This window comes from Pseudorasbora parva, chromosome 5, assembly GCF_024679245.1.
Source record: "Pseudorasbora parva isolate DD20220531a chromosome 5, ASM2467924v1, whole genome shotgun sequence".
NCBI classification, from domain to species: domain Eukaryota; kingdom Metazoa; phylum Chordata; class Actinopteri; order Cypriniformes; family Gobionidae; genus Pseudorasbora; species Pseudorasbora parva.
The window spans coordinates 52865663-52877972 of NC_090176.1; the positions used below are offsets into that span (position 1 = coordinate 52865663).

Consider the following 12310-nt stretch of genomic DNA (forward strand, 5'->3'; position numbering starts at 1 on the left):
GAGTTTGTTTTTTTGCCACGTTCAACTCAAATGCATGCGTTAAACTCCACAAAAATACACGTGCTATCCTGTCTCAATGAAAACATTGCAATGAATCTTAAAAGCAAATGGAAAAAAGTGCCATGGGTGTCTTATGCAGGCCCAATTTGGATCAATTTGCACAGACAAAATAATCGTTGTGTCTGGCAAATAATGAATTGCCAGACACAACAGGATTACTTGTGTATATTTGCTTCCCATTGGCCTCGTTTCAGTGAATCCGTTGGAGCTTAACAATGTTTAGATTTAGAGGAAAAGTGCTGTAATATATCTCCGTAAGATACGGCCACGTTCAGCTTTTATTGGGTTGCTTTTAACTGGTTTTAAATAAATTCCCATTTTTGGTCAAATTGCATTTATCTGTGCTCTTGTGCGATGCTTAATGTTTAAACCTGGCTTATAATATGAGCTGGTATGTAGAGATGCACCGATTGCACTTTTCTGGGCCGTTTTTTTTTCTTTTCTTTCTCGTAAGTGTGACCTTCCGATATAAACATTTTTTTCCAGAGAACTATAATAGACAGCATACCATACTAACTAAAATCTACTTTTCTGCAATGCAAAATTTTATTTTCATACAAAAACATTATAAAATGAGAACAAATAAACAAACAGCATAAATGAATGCAACAGAATAGAGAGATATTAAATGAACGGAAATTATTAATTTGTTTACAATAATAGGCCCCTGTGATTTTTGTGTGTGTGTATTTTAGTTTTTCTGGTAATCAAATGAAGATTTAAAACAATACTTTAAAACATGGAGGAAAAATGTTGTGATTTATTCCTTAAATAAAGTTCATAATTATTGTATTGTTGTTAGTAGTAGTGTTATTTCATTAAGACATACATTACTGTTTAATAGTAATACAATAGCACTATGCAATAGTAATATATTTCTGGCACAAGTTAAACCAAACTTTTATTTTTACGGGTTGCTGTGAAGATCTTGAGTTTCTGTGTGTATATGATATAATAGTTTTTCTCAAACTAAACGGTAAAATGCGAATAAAGTGACTCTCAGAGCGGCTCTGGAGATGAAGTTCATGTTGTCATCGTAACATCGTGAGCGTCACGCATACGTGTGTGTGTGTGTGTGTGTGCCCTTGTTTATATTACATTGTGGACCAGCCAGCGGTCCCCACTTTTCAAAATGCTTATAAATCATAAAAGATGAGTTTTTTGAGAAAGTAAAAATGCAGAATGTTTCCTGTGAAGGGTAGGTTTAGGGTGTGTGTGTGTGTGTGTGTGTGTGTGTGTGTGTGTGTGTGTGTGTGTGTGTGTGTGTGTGTGTGTGTGTGTGGTGTAGGGTGGGGGGTGAGAGAACTGAAGCATTTGTTCACACACACAGAAACACACAACATTTATGATTCATATTCAAAAGCTCTTTTTGCGGTTTAATATTCACAGACACTCGTTCATCTCGCAATGTATTTTCTTCCAAAAATATGAAATATTCTGTAAAATTCGACCGATCTCACTGCAAAAAATGCTTTTCTTAATTAGTATTTTTGGAGTCAAAATATCTTAAAATTCTTACATTTAAGAAACATTTACTAGACAAGCAAAAGTAATTGTCTTGTTTTGGGGAAAATAACTCAAAATGAAGAGAGTTTTTGCTTAAAATAAGATAAATAATCTTGTTTTCTGTTTGAATTAAGATTATTTTTCTCACCCCATTGGCAGATTATTTATCTTATTTTAAGCAAAAACTCTCTTCATTTAGAGTTATTTTCCCCAAAACAAGACAATTACTTTTGCTTGTCTAGTAAATGTTTCTTAATGTAGAATTTTTGGATGTTTGGAGTAGAAACACGACAAAAATACTGAGTGAGAGAAGCATTTTTGCAGTGCAATCTCTACTGTCATGTTTAATGAGTTTAATTGGGAACTTCTGTAGAATAACAAAACAAAAACAAACAATGGAAACGTAAAGTCTTTACTCTAGTTGAACGGTTACACTCACGTTCATTTAAAAACGAGTGAACCGAATGAACTTTTGGTCAGTAGGCACGTTGTTCTTTTATAGTCCTCCGCTGTACTGAAGAAAGCGTGTAGGAGCAGTTCTTCAGTGAAGTGACATCTGGTTTACATGAAGTCGGCCTAAGCTTCTATTTCTCACAGCAGAGCAACATGACCTGATCTTTTGGCAGCGCAATCCAGGCAAATATTTCTTCCCACTGGAGACCGTCAGCGCAGCACAACAGCACTTGAGGGTCTTTTTAAGGTCTTCTTTCATGTTCAACAGTTTTATGAATCTTCAACTTTGCAGTGGTCTTTAAAACTTCTGGAGAGTTGCATCAGAAACATCTAAAATTAGGCAATATCTGAAGTCAACAAGTTCCTCAGGGAATATCATGTTTCTCTTAAGAATGCATCACTTTATGGAAGTCGATTGCGAAGTTGACAAGTTACCGTGATTCAGCTCTGTGGAATGCAGATAACAGGAGTTTTACATTGAGGAGCATTGCCGAATATGTGGTTGGTTCACAGATCAGTGAAAGTGGGGCATGTCTCGCTTTAGCCCATGAGGGGCTCAATGTTTTCAGAAAGATGGTTTAGATTATTGCATCTCTTCCAGACGAGTACAGTTGCAACATGCGATAAGCATCTCCGATCCCCAAAGTCGGGATTTTCCAGAATGATTGATGGGAAAAAACTCATCCTCTGGACCTTTTTGAGATTTTTTGACTAGATTAAAGCTGTCGGTTTTGCCATAACCTTCAACCTTTTCATATCTTCCAGCAACACACACACACACACACACACACACACACACACACACACACGTTTGTTTCACTATATTAGTGAGGACATTAGATAGACTTCCATTGATTTTATATCAGGTTAATGATATTTTCTATCCCCTTTCACAACCCCTATCCTTAAACCTACCCATCACACACACACACACACACACACACACACACGTTTGTTTCACTATATTAGTGAGGACATTAGATAGACTTCCATTGATTTTATATCAGGTTAATGATATTTTCTATCCCCTTTCACAACCCCTATCCTTAAACCTACCCATCACACACACACACACACACACACACACACACACACACACACACACACACACACGTTTGTTTCACTATATTAGTGAGGACATTAGATAGACTTCCATTGATTTTATATCAGGTTAATGATATTTTCTATCCCCTTTCACAACCCCTATCCTTAAACCTACCCATCACACACACACACACACACACACACACACACACACACACACACACACACACACACACACACACACACACACACACACCCTAAACCTCCCCATCCCAGAAACATCTGCAAAACAACAGATTTAAATAAAAACATGTTTTGGCCGATTTATAAGCCTTTTTAACCAGTGAGGACCAGTCCAATGTCAAACTAGTGAGTTGTTTTCATGTTTTACTTTATAAGTGAGGACATTTGTGCCCTCACAACTATTGCCATACAAGGAACACACACACACACACACACACACACATACACTGTATATGCAACACGTCAATGACATACTGGAGATTTGTGGCCCTGTTTACATCTAGTATTAACATGCATTTCATGCAAAGAAAGCCCAACATGGTGCCATGGATTCGATTCACAAGGAAAGCAAGAACTGATAAAAAATGTAGCTTGAATATAATTTTAAGTTGTTTTGGATAAAAGCAGCTGCCAAATGCATGCATGTTCATTTGTGATCTGTTCATTTAAAACACATTTGAAATACAAACCTAACAAACACTATATCGCCAGAAGTGTTGTGCCGCCTTCACACACATGATCTCCCCATTGTTAACCCGTGGGGTTTAATCTGGAGTCGGCCCACCCTCTCTAACAGCTCCAGCTCTTCTGGGAAGGCTTTCCTCAAGGTTTAGGAGTGTGTTTATGGGGATTTTTGCCCATTCTTCTAGAAGCTCATTTGTGAGGTCAGGCACTGATGTTGGACGAGAAGGCCTGGCTCTCAGTCTCCGCTCTAATTCATCCCAAAGCTGTTCTATCGGGTTGAGCTCAGGACTCTGTGCAGGCCAGTCCAGTTCCTCCACACCAAACTCCTCATCCATGTCTTTATGGAGCGACGCTTTGTGCACTGGAGCGCAGTCATGCTGGGACAGGAAGGGGCCGTCCACAAACTGATCCCACAAAGCTGAGAGCATAAAATGGTCCAAAATGTCTTGGTGAAGCATTAAGAGTTCCTTTCACTGGAACTAAGGGGCCAACCCCTGAAAAACAACCCCACACCATAATCCCCCCTCCACCAAACTTTACACTCGGCACAATGCAGTCAGGCGAGTCCCGTTCTCCTGGCGACGGCCAAACCCAGACTCGTCCATGGGATTGTCAGACTGAAGCGTGATTGGTCGCTCGGAGAACACGTCTTCGTGTGCTGACTCCGCTCTGTGATTTTAAGTGGCCTACCACTTCGTGGCTAGTTAACATGTTAACCAAAGGGGTCAAAGTTTAGTTGATTAACACGCTCTGGTTTACCCCTGCTGGTAGATTTTGTAACTACGGTCCAATCTGGGGGCAAAAAGCCTTTTTCTCAATTGACAGACATTTAAAAGAAGACAAGTGGTCTGATTAAAATTTCAAACCAACATATAAATGATAAACATTTCATTTCATTATAGTAGATGTTCCATGGGTGTGTGAGGCACAAATGTATGTTATATCCTAGTAAGCAATTTTACATTTAAAAGACGCCTAATAAGCGAGGCAATATTTGGTCTGTCAGTGAAAATTGATTATCTCAAGAATAGACTAGACATCAACATGTCAAAGAAATTAAACCAAACACATTATAATCAGTGTTGACTTTGCTTACATGATGGGATATTATACATCTCGAAAGTTATTTGGGCAGAAACGACGTGTAACCAAATGCAAGGTTATTTTGGCTAGATGTGGGTTCTCATAGTCGGACTATATCAGGTCTATAAGCGAGTTTTACTTCTGTTTGTGGCAGCACATGATCATCTCTGTGGTGACTTTTGCTTCACTCGCAAGCATCAGTTTCTTTTTGCAAAGTATTGTGTTTTGCATGACATGCTATTTGGCTTTATCAAGCTTTTCCAGTTTCATATATCAATTGAGTATATGAAAGTATACATCAGTATTTTTGTCTTGTTTCTAGTCCAAACTAGAACTATCTAGTCCTAAATAATCTGCCAATGGGGTGAGAAAAATAATCTTAACTCAAACAGAAAACAAGATTATTTTTCTCACCCCATTGGCAGATTATTTATCTTATTTTAAGCAAAAACTCTCTTCATTTTGAGTTATTTTCCCCAAAACAAGACAATTACTTTTGCTTGTCTAGTAAATGTTTCCTAATGTAAGAATTGTTAGATGTTTGGACTAGAAACAAGACAAAAGTACTAAGGAAGAGGAGCATTTTTTGCAGTGAATTCATTGTTAACTGGTTCAACAATGCAGTACGGCCAACAAAAGAAGTTTGTTTGAATGCTGAGTTTTTCCCACAGCAGTTTCCTTCTGACGCCGGTTGGAAAGAGTCGAAACAGGCCGGAGGAAGAGGTGCGTCCGAAATGACTCTGTGATTAATATAGTGATGTTGAAACCAACATCTTCCTGTTTCTTTGTGCCAGGCGAGGTTCTGACAGATAAAGTGATATACTGCGCTCTTACATCATCAAAGCTATTTTATCGGATTGTTTGGGAGATTTCTGAACAGTTGAACTCTCCCTGAGCCCTTTGTTTGTATTGTTTTGTTTAAAGACTGCCTGAAGAATTGGAGATTTTGCTCCCTTTCAGTTCATGAGTGTGAATGTGTAGAAAGTTAAACACATCCCACTGGATTTTACACTTGGAATTTATTTGATGAAAATGCTCTACTTTATTTAGTATTTTTGTCTTGTTTCCAGTCTCAAATATCTAACAATTCTTAAATCAAGATGCATTTACTAGATCAGCAAAACTACATATTTCATGTTTTGTTGAAAATAAAATCTAAACGAAGTGAGTTTTTGCTTAAAACAGGCGAAATAATCTTATTTCTGATTGAAATCTTGTTTCTTGTTTCAAACAGGAATAAGATTATTTTTCTCACCCCATCGGCAGATCATTTTGCCTGTTTTAAGCAAAAACTCTCTTCATTTTGATATTTTCCCCCAGAAAACAAGCTAACATATTTTATATCGTTTTACTAATATAGTAAATGTATCTTGATTTAAGAATATTTAGATATTTGGACTGGAAACAAGAAAAAAATACGAAATAAGAAGAGCATTTTTTTCTAGTTTCCAGTCCAAATATCTAAATATTTTGGCTATGTCTTCATAACTTTGGCTTTTAATTTGTAAAACGTTTGCGTTTCCCAAGAAACTTTGCATTTGCTCACAAAACTTATGCTTTTAATTTGTAAAACTTCAGCTTTTAATTTGTAAAACTTCGGCTTTAATTTGTAAAACTTTGGCTTTTAATTTGTAAAACTTCGGCTTTTAATTTGTAAAACTTTTGCGTTTCCCAAGAAACTTTGCGTTCGCTCATAAAACTTCGGCTTTTAATTTGTAAAACTTCAGCTTTTAATTTGTAAAACTTCGGCTTTTAATTTGTAAAACTTAGGCCTTTAATTTGTAAAACTTTTGCGTTCCCAAGAAACTTTGCGTTCGCTCACAAAACTTCGGCTTTTAATTTGTAAAACTTTTGCGTTCATTCGTAAAACACTTTTGTAGAAATATAATATGAGGCGGGGCAAAAATGTTGTTTTTATTTAGTATTTTTTTCTAGTTTCCAGTCCAAATATCTAAATATTCTTAAATCGAGATGCATTTACTAGCTCAGTAAAATTATATATTTTTGCTTGTTTTCTGGGGGAAAATATCTAAATGAAGGGAGTTTTTGCTTAAAACAGGCAAAATGATCTGCCAATGGGGCGAGAAAAATAATCTTATTCTGTTTGGGAAAGAAGAAAACATATTTCAATCAAGATTATTTTTCATCATTGCCTGTTTTAAGCAAAAACTCTCTTCATTTTGATTTTATTTTCAACAAAACAAGAAAAAAATACCTTATGTTGTTTTACTGATCTAGTAAATGCATCTTGATTTAAGAATCGTTTGAGATTTAGACTGGAAACCTGACTGAGTAAGAAGAGCAGTTTTTGCGGTGCAGAAGCTGTCCATCTGCTACTGTACAACATTGGTGTCTATCATGCCAAACACAGGAAACGTGTGTGCGTTCGAAGCAGATTTTATGATTGAATACTTATGAATACCAATGAGATGGCGAGCAGCTGGGCCTGAAATTACCATCAGACACAAATGTGATGCTTATTTGATGGACCCTGAAGTATCTCTTGTTGGACGGCTGTTCATATGCTCACCTATCATGCTAATGAGCGAGGCTTAATGGTAAGTTTAGCAACAAAACATCACCATTCTACAAGTCTTTTAGATTAGGGGACGGTTTTCTCCTCTGCTGTCTGGAAGAGCAGAGAGTTTATGTCAGAGAATGAAGAAGAGCTGATGATAGTGGGGTGTGTAGTGTAGTACTTAAGAAAGAATGCCATTATTTAATGTCCTGATGACATTTTTCATTCATATGACATGAGTCAGAAGAACTCTGAGATGGTGCAACTCCTTCTAAACAGACGTGGAGTGGTGCATTGCTTTAGGGTATTTGTCTGTAGCTTCTGAAAGCAAAGCGAGGCTCGTAGAGAGTGATTTATTTAGTCTGGTGTGGAAGGATTTGCACTCAGATCTAGACTCCGTTATCACCTGACGTCAATGGCCGACCTCACCAAATCTCTGCAGCCAGGATTCAACAACTAAAGGAACGGCTTTCCAGAAGCTGGAAGCTGATGTGGCTGTGACGCTTTTGGAATGAACGGTTCGACGCAAGGAGGTATTTAATACACGGGGACATGGTGATGGTTCAGAAATACTGGCTTTTATTTTGTAAAACGTTTGAATTTCCTGAGAAACTGCGTTCGCTCACAAAACTTTGGTTTTTAATTTGTAAAACTTTTGCTTTAAATTTGTGAAACTTTTGCGTTCCCAAGAAACTTTGCCTTTGATCACAAAACTTTGGCTTTTAATTTGTAAAACTTTGGCTTTTAATTTTTAAAACTTTGGCTTTTAGTTTTTAAAACTTTGGCCTTTAATTTGTAAAACTTTGGCTTTTAATTTGTAAAACTTTGGCCTTTAGTTTTTAAAACTTTGGCTTTTAATTTGTAAAACTTTGGCTTTTAATTTGTAAAACTTCAGCTTTTAATTTGTAAAACTTTGGCTTTTAATTTGTAAAACTTTGGCCTTTAGTTTTTAAAACTTTGGCTTTTAATTTGTAAAACTTTGGCTTTTAATTTGTAAAACTTTGGCTTTTAATTTGTAAAACTTTGGCTTTTAATTTGTAAAACTTTGGCCTTTAATTTGTAAAACTTTGGCTTTTAATTTGTAAAACGTTGGCTTTTAATTTGTAAAACTTTGGCCTTTAGTTTTTAAAACTTTGGCTTTTAATTTGTAAAACTTTGGCTTTTAATTTGTAAAATTTTGGCCTTTAATTTGTAAAACTTTGGCTTTTAATTTGTAAAACTTTTGCGTTCTCCAAGAAACATTCTCCAAAGAACTTTGCGTTCGTTCACAAAACTTTGGCTTTTAATTTGTAAAACTTTGTCTTTTTAATTTGTAAAACTTTGGCTTTTAATTTGTAAAACTTTGTCTTTTTAATTTGTAAAACTTTGGCTTTTAATTTGTAAAACTTTGTCTTTTTAATTTGTAAAACTTTGGCTTTTAATTTGTAAAACTTTGTCTTTTTAATTTGTAAAACTTTGGCTTTTAATTTGTAAAACTTCAGCTTTTAATTTGTGAAACTTTTGCGTTCCCAAGAAACTTTGCGTTCATTCACGAAACTTAAGCTTTTAATTTGTAAAACTTTGTCTTTTAATTTGTAAAACTTTGGCTTTTAATTTGTAAAACTTTTGCGTTCTCAAAAAACTTTGCGCTCGTTCACAAAACTTCAGCTTTTAATTTGTAAAACTTTGGCTTTTAATTTGTAAAACTTCAGCTTTTAATTTGTAAAACTTTGGCTTTTAATTTGTAAAACTTCAGCTTTTAATTTGTCAAACTTTTGCGTTCTCCAAGAAACATTGTGTTCACTCAAAACACTTTGGCTTTTACTTTGTAAAACTTTGTCTTTTAATTTGTCAAACTTTTGCGTTCTCAAAAAACTTTGCGTTTATTCACAAAACTAAGGCTTTTAATTTGTAAAACTTCGGCTTTTAATTTGTAAAACTTTTGCGTTCCCAAGAAACTTTGCGTTCGTTCACAAAACTTCAGCTTTTAATTTGTAAAACTTTGGCTTTTAATTTGTAAAACTTTGTCTTTTTAATTTGTAAAACTTCGGCTTTTAATTTGTAAAACTTTTGCGTTCCCAAGAAACTTTGCGTTCACTCACAAAACTTCAGCTTTTAATTTGTAAAACTTTGGCTTTTAATTTGTAAAACTTTGTCTTTTTAATTTGTAAAACTTTGGCTTTTAATTTGTAAAACTTTGTCTTTTTAATTTGTAAAACTTTGGCTTTTAATTTGTGAAACTTTGGCTTTTAATTTGTGAAACTTTTGCGTTCCCAAGAAACTTTGCGTTCACTCACAGGCGGGGGGAAAGTAATTTCAGTGCTTTCGCCCACGTCCTTGAAACCAATGCACTTAGAAAAGAACTCCTCTGTATTTCCACTTCTTCATCTAATAAACCTGGCATTGTTTGTTACAAATATTGTTGGCTCTTTGACCAATTCCTCTCTTTTAAGTAATTTTGGATAAAATCGTCTGCGATAGAACGCAAAACAAAAAAATTCTCAGGAACTATAGAATTAGAAAGCAGAATTTATCGGAGGAACGCAACTGTTTTGTAAGAGAGTTTTCACTGTAAGGGGCTATATAATTTACTAAGTAGAATAAATTGAATGATAAAAAGATGATTATATTATTGATCTCAGTTGAGAGCACGCATTGAATGTCTTTGCTCGTGTGAATATGAATGTGTGATTTCATCTGGATTATGTGAGTGTTGACCTTCTGCAGCTGGGAAGGAAATGCTCTGTGAATGTTAGACATGCGAAGTGACAAAAGATGGCAGAAAAATAAAGCTCCGTGCTTCACAGTCACTCATAATGGGGCTGTTTATTTAGTGATAGGAGCCGAGAGCTGCAGTGAAAGAGGAAATTATCAAAGCAGCGTTATATGAGCCCTACACGAAAAAAATGCTCTTCTTACTCAGTATTTTTGTCTTGTTTCTACTCCAAACATCTAAAAATTCTTACATTAAGAAACATTTACTAGACAAGTAAAAAGTATGGTCTTGTTTGGGAAAAATAGCTCTAAATAAAGAGAGTTTTTGCTTAAAATAAGATAAATAATCTGCCAATGGGGTGAGAAAAATAATCTTAATTCAAACAGAAAACAAGATTATTTTTCTCACCCCATTGGCAGATTATTTATCTTATTTTAAGCAAAAACTCTCTTCATTTTGAGTTATTTTCCCCAAAACAAGACAATTACTTTTGCTTGTCTAGTAAAAACTTCTTTATGTAAGAATTAAGAAAAGCATTTTTTTGCAGTGTAAAAAGAGCCGCATGAAGATTCTTCAGAAGCTCCAAAATGACGTCATGCATAACTTCTGTTTTTAAAGGAACGGATCATCCATGAATGTCACGAAGTTCACCTGAAATGGGTCAGTTGGTTCCTGAACGTTGGGTTGTGGCTCGACTGTAAGCCTCTTTGGACTCATATGACAGTTTCCACTTCAACACGGATCAAAGGAAGAATAATCTGAGGCTGGTTAATCAGGGCTCCAGTATATCTGCCTGCAGCGGCTGCTTCCTTCCTTACTGGACGATAGAGTTAAAACTGTGTGTGTGTGTGTGTGTGTGTGTGTGTGTGTGTGTGTGTGTGTGTGTGTGTGTGTGTGATGGGTAGGTTTAGAGGCAGTGTAGGGAGATAGAATGAATGGTTTGTACAATGTCCCCACATTTTACAAAAACAAACTTGTGTGTGTAATTAGTGGAGCTTCAAGGCATCACTATTGTTTTTTTTTATATACATGGTCGTGTTCCAGAAGGTCACACACACAATTACTTACACTTTGACACTAAAACAGGGGTGGGACAGTATGAACATTTCATTTCCTGATTATATTGACCAATAATCGCAATTATCAATATTACTGTTTTGTTAAAATGAGATGTGTTCAAAAAGAACTGATGCACACGCTGAAAACATTTCAACAAGTTTTATAGGTGAAAATCAACAAATAAATCAAGCAGCTTTTGTGCACGTTAAGAGAGTCTATTCTGGAGCATTTCCTTCCTTATAATGGCCGTTGCCAATAGCAACGCATTATAACACGACACACACACACACACACACACATCCATGCATCACAACGGACACGCTCTCCTTTCGTTAATGCATCTCGCTCTTGCGTCTCCGTTTCTGATTGTGTTGAAAATGGAATCAGAGGACTTTATTATTAAAACTGCTGTAATGTTGTGATCATCCTGTCTGGACGATTGTATATAAACGGGTAAGATTAATCTCAATTCAATATGTCCCTGTAATTATTCATGTGGTAAAAATAATCTGTTGACAATGAACTTGTTTGTTCGTCTTTGGCTCAAAGCCTTGCTGCAAGTTTTCTTCACGGAAGCTTCGCGGTATTTTCAAGTGCGTGAGATCAAATATTTAAACTCCTCAACGTTTTGTGTCCAATTATTTCCCAGACGTAGTTTCGGTTTTGAGGTCAAAGTTAACATGCCTTGCGTTCACAATACAACAGAGTCTGATGGTCAGATTTTAAATGTTTCCCCCAATTTCAGCGACACTGTTTTAATGATAATTAAATAATAATACTAACCGTCAGTAGTTTATCGTGAAACTGGTAATTGTCCCATTCCTAATTGACATCTAATTGTGAATAAAAACAGAATGCAATGATGTGGAAGTTTCAATATTTTATTCATAATACAGCATAGATGACATATCAAATGTTTAAACTGAGAAAAATTATCATTTTAAGGGAAAAGTAAGTTGATTTTAAATTTCATGGCATCAACACATCTCACAAAAGTTGTGCCGTGGCCATGTTTCCCGCTGTGTGTCATCCCCTCTTCTTTTTATATCAGTCTGCAAACGTCTGGGGACTGAGGAGACGAGCTGCTCAAGTTTAGGAATAGGAATGTTGTCCCATTCTGGTCTAATTCAGGCTTCTAGCTGCTCAACTGTCTTAGGTCTTCTTTATCGCATCTTCCTCTTTAT

At 35.8% G+C, this 12310-nt stretch overlaps 1 protein-coding gene across 4 annotated transcripts in view; it reads left to right on the forward strand.

Moving 5' to 3' along the window:
* LOC137075770 (rho GTPase-activating protein 6) overlaps window positions 1-12310 on the forward strand; it is a 58086-nt gene that overhangs the window by 10191 nt on the left and 35585 nt on the right. Inside the window, exon 1 of one of the 4 annotated variants that reach the window (XM_067444719.1) lies at window positions 11446-11579. The exons of the other annotated variants lie outside the window; for them this stretch is intronic. The gene's annotated coding sequence lies outside the window, so the exon portion shown is untranslated. Of the gene's footprint in view, window positions 1-11445; window positions 11580-12310 lie in introns of those variants that run through there. 4 annotated transcript variants of the gene reach the window in all.